Source organism: Xenopus laevis, chromosome 4S (assembly GCF_017654675.1).
Source record: "Xenopus laevis strain J_2021 chromosome 4S, Xenopus_laevis_v10.1, whole genome shotgun sequence".
NCBI lineage: Eukaryota > Metazoa > Chordata > Amphibia > Anura > Pipidae > Xenopus > Xenopus laevis.
Window position 1 is genome coordinate 46147096 of NC_054378.1, and position 10710 is coordinate 46157805.

The window sequence follows — 10710 nt, forward strand, 5'->3', positions numbered from 1 at the left end:
GTATAAGAAACAAAGTTTGCTCCTGTTCTTATCAAATATAGCATCTCCTCAACAGGTAGTATGCACTGCTTAACTGTTTAAAAGCAATTGTCTCGTTGGTTTCTATGGGTTACTGCACCTGGACAAACTTTAAACCTTCTATTACACATGAGGATTGGTATGTAATGGTGCACCATGTTAAGCCCAAAGTTCTGTTATGAGTTGCTCCTACAACCTGTATACATTGTTCTTCCACTGCTTACAGATATAAATATGCCTTTCATACCTAGTTCCCACTAGAACTGAGATGTTGATATTAAGATTACATTTCTCCTGGCCACAGAATTGAAAAAGCTGCTGTAAATGTTATATAGAAATCTGACAAACAGGGGATAGAGTAAAATGAGATCATCGTCTTTGGATTTTTTTCCACATCTACTGTTTCCTTCAGTGACCACCTAGTCCAATATACTGTAGCTCATCTATTAAGTCACCACAGAATGGCTAATGTATCATGAACATGCCCTAAATGTGGGCACTGTATAATCATGGGCTAGACTTGTCAAGTGTTGCTGGATTCCTAGTATTCAATTCCTGTTTAAATTCACTTACTTTTCCCAAATGAGACTGCTGTACTGTAAGGATTCCTGAAGATTTCATGGAATTTTTATGGGATTCCTTATCTGCAAACCCGATATCCAGAAAGCTCCAAATTACAGAAAGGCCCATAGTCTTTATTTTATCCAAATAATCCAAATGTTTAAAAACGGTTTCCTTTTTCTCCGTAGTAATAAAACAGTACCTTGTACTTGATCCAAACTAAGATATAATTAATACTTACTGGAAGCAAAACCAGCCTATTGGGTTTATTTACTGTTTACATGATTTTTTAGTAGTCTTAAAGTATAAATCTAAATTACGGAAAGATCCATTATCCAGAAAACCTCAGGTTCCAAGCATTCTGGATAACAGAAAATAAAATGGAATCTTTTAGGTTATTGGAGTGAAAATAGTAATAAAGTAAAGATACATAACACAGCTACCTTTTACAATACAAAATATATAAATTGGTCACTCCCAGGGCTGGAACTAAGGTTAGGCAGAAAAAGCACATGGCAAAAAGGTTTATATCAAAAAAGATATATGTCCCAAGGCCTCTTAGAGTAAAAACAAAAATAATTTATTGATAATCACATTTAAAAAAGTATTCCGTTCATACTACCCCACATATCCCACCTTACGCGTTTTGCACCCTCCGGCGCTTAGTCATAGGCGCGCCTATTGCCTTTGGAACTGGGGCAGGTCCCTTCGGCCAGGTTGAATAGTTATATGGACTCCCGATCCCTAAATTGAGAAAAAGCACATGCCTAGGGTGCAAATGTGAAGGGGCTCCAGGCACAAACCTCTTTTGCTGGCTTCCCCTAGTTCAGGGACTTTTGTCCCCCACCTCCGGCAGCTCTTCCTTTACCATTTGTGATGGCTGGTGCGTGCATGCACATGAGGGAGGACACGTAGCCTGCTAGGTTGTCTAGGGCACACGGCTGGTTTAGCCAGGCACTGGTCACTCCATCCTCTGGTCATTCATTTTTGCTTTAGTGTTACTGTTCTTTTAAAGGAAAACTAAACCCCCAAAAGCTCCATCCACTACCCACCCCAGTCTGCTCCCTCCCTGCATAGTGCATTAGTGCAAAAAGTGTCCCCAAATGTCAATCCCACTTCTTTATGTAGAGTAGTGAAGCAGAGCTCCAGGGCACCATCTTTTGCATCTCCAGTTTTCTTCGGAAAAGGGGCCGCCAACGATATTTGGTGCATACGCAGTTGGAGCCAGTCCACAGCAACTGCTCATACACTGGAAAGCCAGAAATCGAGCATGGGAGTCATGTTTAGGTTCTGTTAACAGAGATTAAAATAAATAAATTCACATGCTTTCTTGCTGCTAACTCTGCTAGACAGTTAACCTTTGGATACATTGGATTTAAATCACTTGTGCTACTGCAAAGGACAGAAGAGAACACAACTCTAATCCATGCTATGTCTTGCCTTTACTATAGTAATTCCCTTCTAATTGGGCTGTTCCTTCTCTCCCTGTAATAAATTCAACTGCTGAAATCTCTTACCTCCTGTTTTTCTCTTCTGCTGTGACAAATAAGTCACCAAGACAAAATTGTTGCCAAAACAAAAAAGTTGCCATGAGGGAAAAACGCCCTTTGACTTTAATGCATGTGGAGAAAAAAAGCGCTGAGACAAAAAAGTCGCCGCAAGAAAACTGCCCATCGACTTTAAAGCATTTGGAGTAAGAAAGAAATTGTAGCACGTAAAAAAAATTTGATGTCCATTTACTTCAATGCAAAAATGTTTTTTGCAAAATGTGTGTTGCCAAATGTTCGGTGAAGCAAAACCGGACAGATTTGCTCATCACTAGTGAGGAGGCCTCAGACAGCCAAGAACTGGCAAGTAAGCATAAATAACAAACTGTGTAAATTTACTCTTAAAGGAGAAGGGATCACTAGGAGGTGCCCCCAGCACAGGTGAATACATCAGCCTGCAGTGAGGACTGTTATGTGTGTGTGCATGCAGGGATGCAGTAAAGACATTTCTTCATATAAGGTTTTTTTTTCCATAATGTAAAAAAAGCCCTAAAAAGAATGCAGAAAAAAATAATTATTTTGTCAAAAACATAGATTTATGATACTTTAATTAACATCAAGTAAAAGGTTATTTCTTTTCGAATGCAGTGCACTGTGCAAATTGCGTTATTTGGATGTAAATAGACATGTTTATTACCCACAATGTAGCATTTTTATTACCCAGAATTCCAGTGACTTGAGCGGCACTTGCTAAGTACCCTTCACTGCAACTCGTACTCGCTATGCTGATATTAACCGTAGCTGTTTTGGCAGGGGTGTGTATGGACACAAGCTTCTTTGTAAATAGTGTCAATTTTGTGTATAATTATAGTGTAAATGGGCCTTTCTGTCTTAAAGGGGTTGTTCACCTTCAAACACCTTTTTCAGTTTAGTTGTTTTCAGATAGATCACCCGAAATAAACACTTTTTCCAATGACTTTCTATTTTCTATTTATGCCTGTTTTTCTAATATTAAGGGTCAGGCCACACTGGGCGTTTTGGGGAGATTTGGTCGCCCGGCGACTAATCGCCTCGTTTTTGTAGCGACCAATCTCCCCAAACGCTTTCCTCACTCTGCGCCGGCTAAAATGAAAAAAAAAGGCCAGCGCTAATCACATGCGGCGATTTATTTTTCAAAGTCGCCCAAAGTTTCAACTTCAACTAAAGTGTAAATTTTCATTTTTCACCTTTTAAAAGCAGCTCTGGGGGGTAGGGGGTCGCCGACTCTTTAACTGTTCTAAATTGATACATTTAGTTGATACATTTGTTATCTTTGTCCCTGCTGAGCAGAATCTATGAGCTTCATTAAAGGCAGCTGTTAGAATTGATACAATAGTTACTAATGTGCCACTGATACTGCTGAGAAATGTATCAACTAATAGTAGAACTAAATGTAGAAAATTGTAACAGTTTAGACTCTGCTCCTGGATCACTGAGCTGCCAGACTGAGACACTAGAGACAGGAAAATTAAACTTTAAACTCAAATTTTGGGAAAACGGTAAAAAATAAAAGATGGAAAGCAACTGAAAAAAATCTTTGTTTATGGTTTACAATCTGAAAACAACTCAACAGAATGTAAAATGCCTTCCTGCAATGCAACATAGTAATAAGAACAAGGCACATAGTGTAACTGGAGGTTTTAGACCACAGAGCTGATTCTGCAACTTAATTAGGCTCAGTAGAAAAGAAAGTTAAGAAACACTGGTGTAAATGAATGATCTTGAGTGAATGTGTTAAGTTTGTCCCTATTGCTTATAAGATTAATTTGATGGATTACACCCACTGATTTAAATTTATGTAGGGAATTATCTCCATTTTGCTTGCATCCCTCTAGAACTTAAATGGTTCTGCAGAGAATCAGAATATTCACCATGCTAGGAGCTGGTTATAAAGGAATTTTTTGGTAATCTGTTCATTTTGAAATCTTCTAAGCATTTTGTGCTTCCCTGCCACAGGTTTGAAAGGTTTTTGCTCAGATATATGTTTCAAAGTGTTTTCTCAAAAATGCAGAGCATGTATATTTTATTTAGAAAATCCTTCCCTTTCCCAGTCTTTTTAGAAGCAAAGAAAATAAGTCAGTTAATGTCCATCATTTCCATGTGAAAACAGATCCCTTTCTCAGAGTCTAAACTCACTAACTAGCCATGTGGAACACAAATGTTAAAATGGCATGACAAAGGGTTCAATAAATGTACTCAGTATATATATATATATATATATATATATATATATATATATATATATATATATATATATATATATATATATATATATATATATATAAACATATATACATACACACACCAAGCAAAGTCACTCTCTTTCTCTCCCACTTTCTGGCAGGAAGCATACATAGCTCGAGGAAGAGTCACTGCTACATTTACGTCATGAAAAAAAATCTTTTTTTGGAGTGCTTGGAAGCATCCCCCTGCTGAAAGGCTCCAACAAGAGAATGGAATCCAGCCAGAGCAGGACCATCCACCCTTCCACAGAGATGTTTGAGATCATTGTGCCATTACACAGAAATATAGATTTGTGCAGCAAAAAATGAACGGTAGCCTGACCTTTCTCCATCTGTTAAGAAAAAGAAATTCATGTTTGCTCATTTTCAAGAATAGAAACAGCACTGTAGTTTCTCTGTTGGAGGGAATAAAGATGAGCGAAAAAATTTTGACATTTAGAATTCAAATGTTATTCTTTTATCCCTACTTTGTACGAAAGTTTCTGCGGCCACAGCCCCTGTGGTTTCCCCAGGCTATCATGGTTATCTTTCAGGCTGTGGAAAAGGCAAAGTAGTTATTTGAACTTTGAGCAATACTGAGAATTCTAGAGAATGGTTGATATATAATACAGTATATGGGTGTTGTGCACAATGACGTATTCCTTACCAAAGAACATGGAATGGACTGAGTAGTGGGTATTTAAGCTAGAGTCCTGCAGCGGGTCGGGTACTCGCGGGTTACCCGCAAAAACCTGCGGTACCCTGCAGGTTGCGGGTAGAAGGTGCGGGTATAGACGTGGGTCTGCGGTTCTGCGGGTGTAAGGGGTACAGCGAGGAGCCGCTGTAACTGCAGTTAGCCACTCCACTGGGAAAAGCCATTGATAACTGGAAGCACAGACAATGGCAATCAGTAACAGAATCAAAGGCAGGAACAGGCAAAGCGATAGTCGGGGACAGGCCAAGGTCAGTATCAGGGAATCCACAGGATAATGAGAAATTGGGGAACACGGGAACTTTGAGGTACTCACACAGGAATCAGGGTTTACAGGAATCAAGGTACAGGAATCAAGGTTAACAGGAATCAAGGTCTTCAGGAAACAAGGTTGGCAGATCATCCAGGAACAACAAAATACATTCAACGACTCAGCCCTGAGCAAAGCTCAAATCGTGGTTTATAAAGGGCAGAAGATGGGGAATAGGAAACACATGAGGGAAACAAGATGGGTGGAGAACAGGGAGTAAATATACTGGAAACAGGCAGATTCAGGAACAACAATGACAAGGTCAGGAGCATCCTCAAGAGCCTCCAGTGGCTCACACAGTAAGTGCAAGAGTTCTGGACAGAGTAAACCAGAGTTCGAGTCCCGGCTGATCCTGACAGCGGGTAGTGGTTCAGCCCACAGGTCTTCTCAATAGCGATTTTTACTCCTTTTTTCTGATCACGCCTACTTCTGATGATGTCACTTCCAGTTTACAATGACAGCACTTCCTGGTTCTTGATGGTCAGTGAGTCGCGGGTCCGAGTTGTGGATAAGGTACTTGCGGGTTGAGTGGGGTAGCGGGTCCAAGCAGGTAAGAATGCGGGTTGCGGTCCGGGTTGCAAATTGCAGGTTGCAGGTGGGGGTCGGGTATGAGTTCCAAAAAATGGACCCAAGCTATTATGACTATAAGAAAGTACAGTGGTCTAGACAAAAGAAGTAAGTGTGTAAATAATAATTGGCACATTTTAACAACATACAAGAGGATGTAAGTTATTGGCCTCTGGTCTGTTTTGTCCGCACAACATGTTCATCAGCTCGGTGGAGCAGACGGTGCAGTGACAGTAGGCTGCTGCAGGAGGCGGGGGACACTGGCAGGACATCATGGAGGGAGCCTGGGGACAGACAGGACTGCTGGGGAGACGCAATCACACTGGCCAGTCAGGGAAAGCACAGATTGTGTGCGGCCTGAGTTGTGTAGCGCTGCGTGCAAAGTGCGAGCGCAATGAAAGGAAAGAGCTGTTGGAACGGATCTTGTGAGACGCACCGGACGCTGCCATCCTCTACCTTCGTGCACCTCATGTGGAGGCAATGGGGAGCCCGCCGACCCTGGGAGGAGGATGAAGTAGAGAAGGAGATTGGGGTGGATGCGCTGTCAGTGAATAGCCAGGGAGGAGAAATCGAGCACCGCAGGATGGATGGTCACCATGTCGCCTTTTCTGTAGAGGACAAGAAGTGGAGTTTATGTAAGTTATTTCTTAATAAAGGCTTTGCTATTTTACATTTTAATTTGTGTTGGTGTTTTTTTTTTGTTGTATACTAACAAATTTTTTTATAAAAATGTTTGATGTTACTGTTCCTTTAATCAGCCCCTGTATAATTATTATTATTAAAAAGTATTCACCAACATGTTGAGCACTTCTGTACAATAAATGGATGTATGCATTGAACAAAGAGATTACAAAAAATAAAAAATCAATACACAATGCAAGAGGGAATTTTTCAGCGTAAATGCTGCCGTGTTATTCTGGGGTCGGGGGTGGCGGTTCTGCTTGGATTAACATCCTGCACCTGGGCCCAGTGGTGGGTAGTTACTCCACTGCAATAGACCTTACACTGTATTTAAAGCATCATTAGACTATTTCCTGCCTTTGCACATTCATTAGGTGTATGACAGTTCATGCCACTCAGATGATTACATGTTTCTGTTAAAAAATGGCCTAATTGAATGAAAAAAATCCTGTGTGCAGTGCATTTTAGGGGGTAAATACATGCCCGATACTGCAGGTTTTAATTATGTTATAAAAGCAGAATTAATAATAATAACAGCTATGGGGGTAAAAAAACAAGCACAGCTATGAATAGTGGTGAGGACTGGTTGGTGGGTGGCTCTGCTGCGTGTTGAATAACTGCCAGATGGACGCAACTTGGACATTCTGCATTTACATAAAACTTGTTCCCTTCAGATTGACACCTGAGCTTTCCTACAAAAACATGGGTATCATTTATCCCATCCTTGGGCAGCAAGCAATACCTCATATGAATCTCAGATCTCTCAGACAAAGATGTTGCTTTCAAGCAAAGGTTTTCAGAGATAATATAATCATGCTGTAGTTAAGTCAGTATCCAGGACAATAAAAAACCATTAGCTCCAAATTAAATTTCTTTATTCACTGCTTTTGACCGTCTGTGTGCAGTCTGGGCATAATTTCCCAAGTACTATAAACTCCTGAATTTCTGATGATTTATAGCCTGTTGTGAAGCTAAATCATGCATTATCTACCCACCATGGTGGTTCATGAACACATTTGTGGGCAGACAAATTTGTTGTCAGAAGGCTCATAGTCACATAGGCTAGTATGGCAGTGCTATACCTTTTTTGGCAAAAACTGCCACCAAATTTTGTACTGTTGACTAAATGGACATTTAGTTAAGAATGTGGCATCTCAAGCCCTCAGTTTTCATATCCAGGATACATTATAACAGAGGGCTTAGAAACAGATAAAACTCCCTCTTTATAATACAATTTCATTGGTATTTAAACTCTTATCAACATCTGGATGTCAACATGAGGTCGGCGTTTGATTGAAAACATAAATTCGTAGGCACTGGCACTCAGGTGCATGTGGGTAAAGGCCACAGAATAAATGATCTACAGCTCTAAAAGGGTTAACGTGCTGGATAATTGTGTCACCACTATGTAAATAAAGGATGATAATAAGAATCATTTACAGCGTACATATATCAATTGCCTTGGGTGAACCCCACCATTGTTTTAGTACTCCTGGGTAGGTAATCATGACCAGATCTCTCCACTGCCGTTGCCAAACTTTTGCACTGGTCCAATATGTGATTAAATTGTTGTGGCCAACCACTTTTTCCATGGTTTCTAAAACTGTTATTTTAGTGAAATGATATTATTTTCACAATATATCATTTTCCACTGCTCCAGAGATAATTAAATGCTGTTAAGTGCATTACAGTGCTTGCTGAACTTTCCTAGATGTCAGGACAAGAGGCAAAAGATTAAAGAGATCCTGCCATCGGAAAACATGTTTTTTTCAAAATTCATCATTAAATAGTGCTACTCCAGCAGAATTCTGCACTGAAATCCATTTATCAAAAGAGCAAACAGATTTTTTATATTCAATTTTGAATTCTGACATGGGGCTAGACATATTGTCAATTTCTCAGCTGCCCCCAGTCATGTGAAAACAAAGAGAAAAAAGCCTTATTCTGAATTAAGAATGAATAAGAACTAGAACAGTAAGAGCTTTCTTCTGGATCAACACTTTGAAAGGTTTTACATTGACTTAACTTGAGGGCACATCAACATATGAAGCTGGATACCAATAGTAGAACAGGTATAGGATCTGTTATCGAGAAAGCCCTGATTAACAAGACAACTCCCCCAGACTCAAATATAATCAAATCGTTCTATTTAAAAAAAAAAAATTCTTTTACTCTGTAATTATAAAACATTATCTTGTTGTTTATGGTAACTAAGCAGCATGAATCCATATTGGAGGCAAAACAATTATACTGTTATATTATTTATTTTGATATTTAACAGACTTAAGTTCTGGTGATTCAAATTACAATAAAATCCTTATCCTCCAGGTCCCAAGCATTCTGGATAACAGGTTCTATACCTGTCCCCAGTTCATCTTTATAAGTTTTAATTGGTTGACACATCCTCCTGGCACAAAGGGGAAGACCATTGCATGTTTTGCGTATAATAGACTGTAAGCTCCATTGGGACATAAACTTTGTAAAGTGCAAAATGGGTTGACGCTACTTAAATGACCAGAATAAGAATATAAATTCATAAACCTAAAACCTTGTAAAGGAAACATGAAGTTGACACTGAGATTTGAACTTAGATCAATGTCACAGTCACAGAGCCGCAAGCCTCCATTAAACTTTAAGGAGACAGATGGTCCCAGTAACAAGTTGGACTTTTTTGTTCCTGCTGAGTGAGAGTGAATCTACAACTAATAGAGATGAACATTTAACATTCAATATAAACAGAGAGATTCCCCTCCACAACACCCATAAAACTTATGAAACCGCACAGTCAGCAGCTCAGAGCAGACAAGGTACCTACAATGCAGGGTAAATTTACCAGGTGGTCCTTGTCAGGCAAAGTGATTTATGCTAAGTCTCTCTTCTCTTGGGCTGTGTCTATTTAGTTAGTGGGAGTACTGTAACACAGAGGTCACAGACACCAGTCACTGGTGGTTTTAGAGTGTAAAAGCAGAAATGTCTTTATAAGGCTAAAACTGAACTGTACATTTTAAAAGGAAAGAGTTATGTTTTCTGCTTTAGGGCAGGGGTCTTGCTTTTGGCATTTACAGAGGTGGTCTTTGGACTCACATGTAAGGCCAGGACCCACACACACCCATAATAGTGTCGTTGATATTGTATCTCTGCAGCCTGAAGCTGCAGAAAATATTTTGCAAGTTCTTATGACGACAAATTGTTTGCCAATGTCTGCTCTTTCTTTATTACTTACTATTTAGGGGATGCTAATAGCATACCAGGGAAGTGCATTGTAAGTAGCACTTCCATTAAACTTAAATATACTTGATTTAGCCTTGAGTGCTTCCACAACCCCCCTCGAATGATGCTAATAGCATAACACATTTTTATAACAATAGTTCCTGATATAACTATTGCCATTAAGCATGTGGGTGTAGCACATTATGCCCCATTTGTGTGCAGTTATCGCATGGCACAGAGATGCAATGGCAAAGTAACCCTTTCCATGGTTCATAAATAGTTGTACATGTATAAACATATTGCATTTAAAAGTCACCCTTCTATAATTCCAGGAGCATTTCCTCCAAAGCTAGACTGAGTCGCCTACAAGGACTTTTGGCCCACCTAGAATTCTTCTGAATTAAAGAATGGGAATGCAAACTTTGCTGCATATGTTTTCACTTACCCTTATCAGTACTATAAATGTATTATCGGAACGAGAAGTGACACTGCATCAATTTATAATTCTGTTATTTCGTTTATAAAACTCCCAGACACTATCATAGAATTACACAGCACATTTTTGAGCAAAATCCATTAAAGCGGCTATTCATCCTAGTCCTACCTGTATGCTGTGACAATTTGCTTTTGGTGTTTTTTATTTTCTGTTCCTTTCTATTCTGTCTTTCTCAAGCCCAACATTTAAATTGTTACGTATGTGGAAGCCACTGAGGCTAGCATCCATAAAGAAAACTTACCCTGAAGCTAGATTTAAATGTTACTAATATCTGTATTAGAACTTATCTTTCTGTTCAACCCCTTTCCTATATCCTATTAAAGTTCTAGTCTGCTTGGTTGTCTGTTCTGGCTGTTAGGGTCAGTGGAACCTTAGAAGCCAGATTGCAAATTAAAGTGAAGAGTTGC

The 10710-nt window shown here is 39.4% G+C and overlaps 1 long non-coding RNA gene across 1 annotated transcript in view; it reads left to right on the top strand.

The window, feature by feature from the left end:
- LOC121393253 overlaps window positions 1–4789 on the top strand; it is a 60110-nt gene extending 55321 nt beyond the window's left edge. Inside the window, exon 4 of the long non-coding RNA XR_005960901.1 lies at window positions 4450–4789. This is a non-coding gene — a long non-coding RNA (uncharacterized LOC121393253). The remainder of the gene's footprint in view (window positions 1–4449) is intronic.
- The last annotated feature ends 5921 nt before the right edge of the window (window positions 4790–10710 follow it).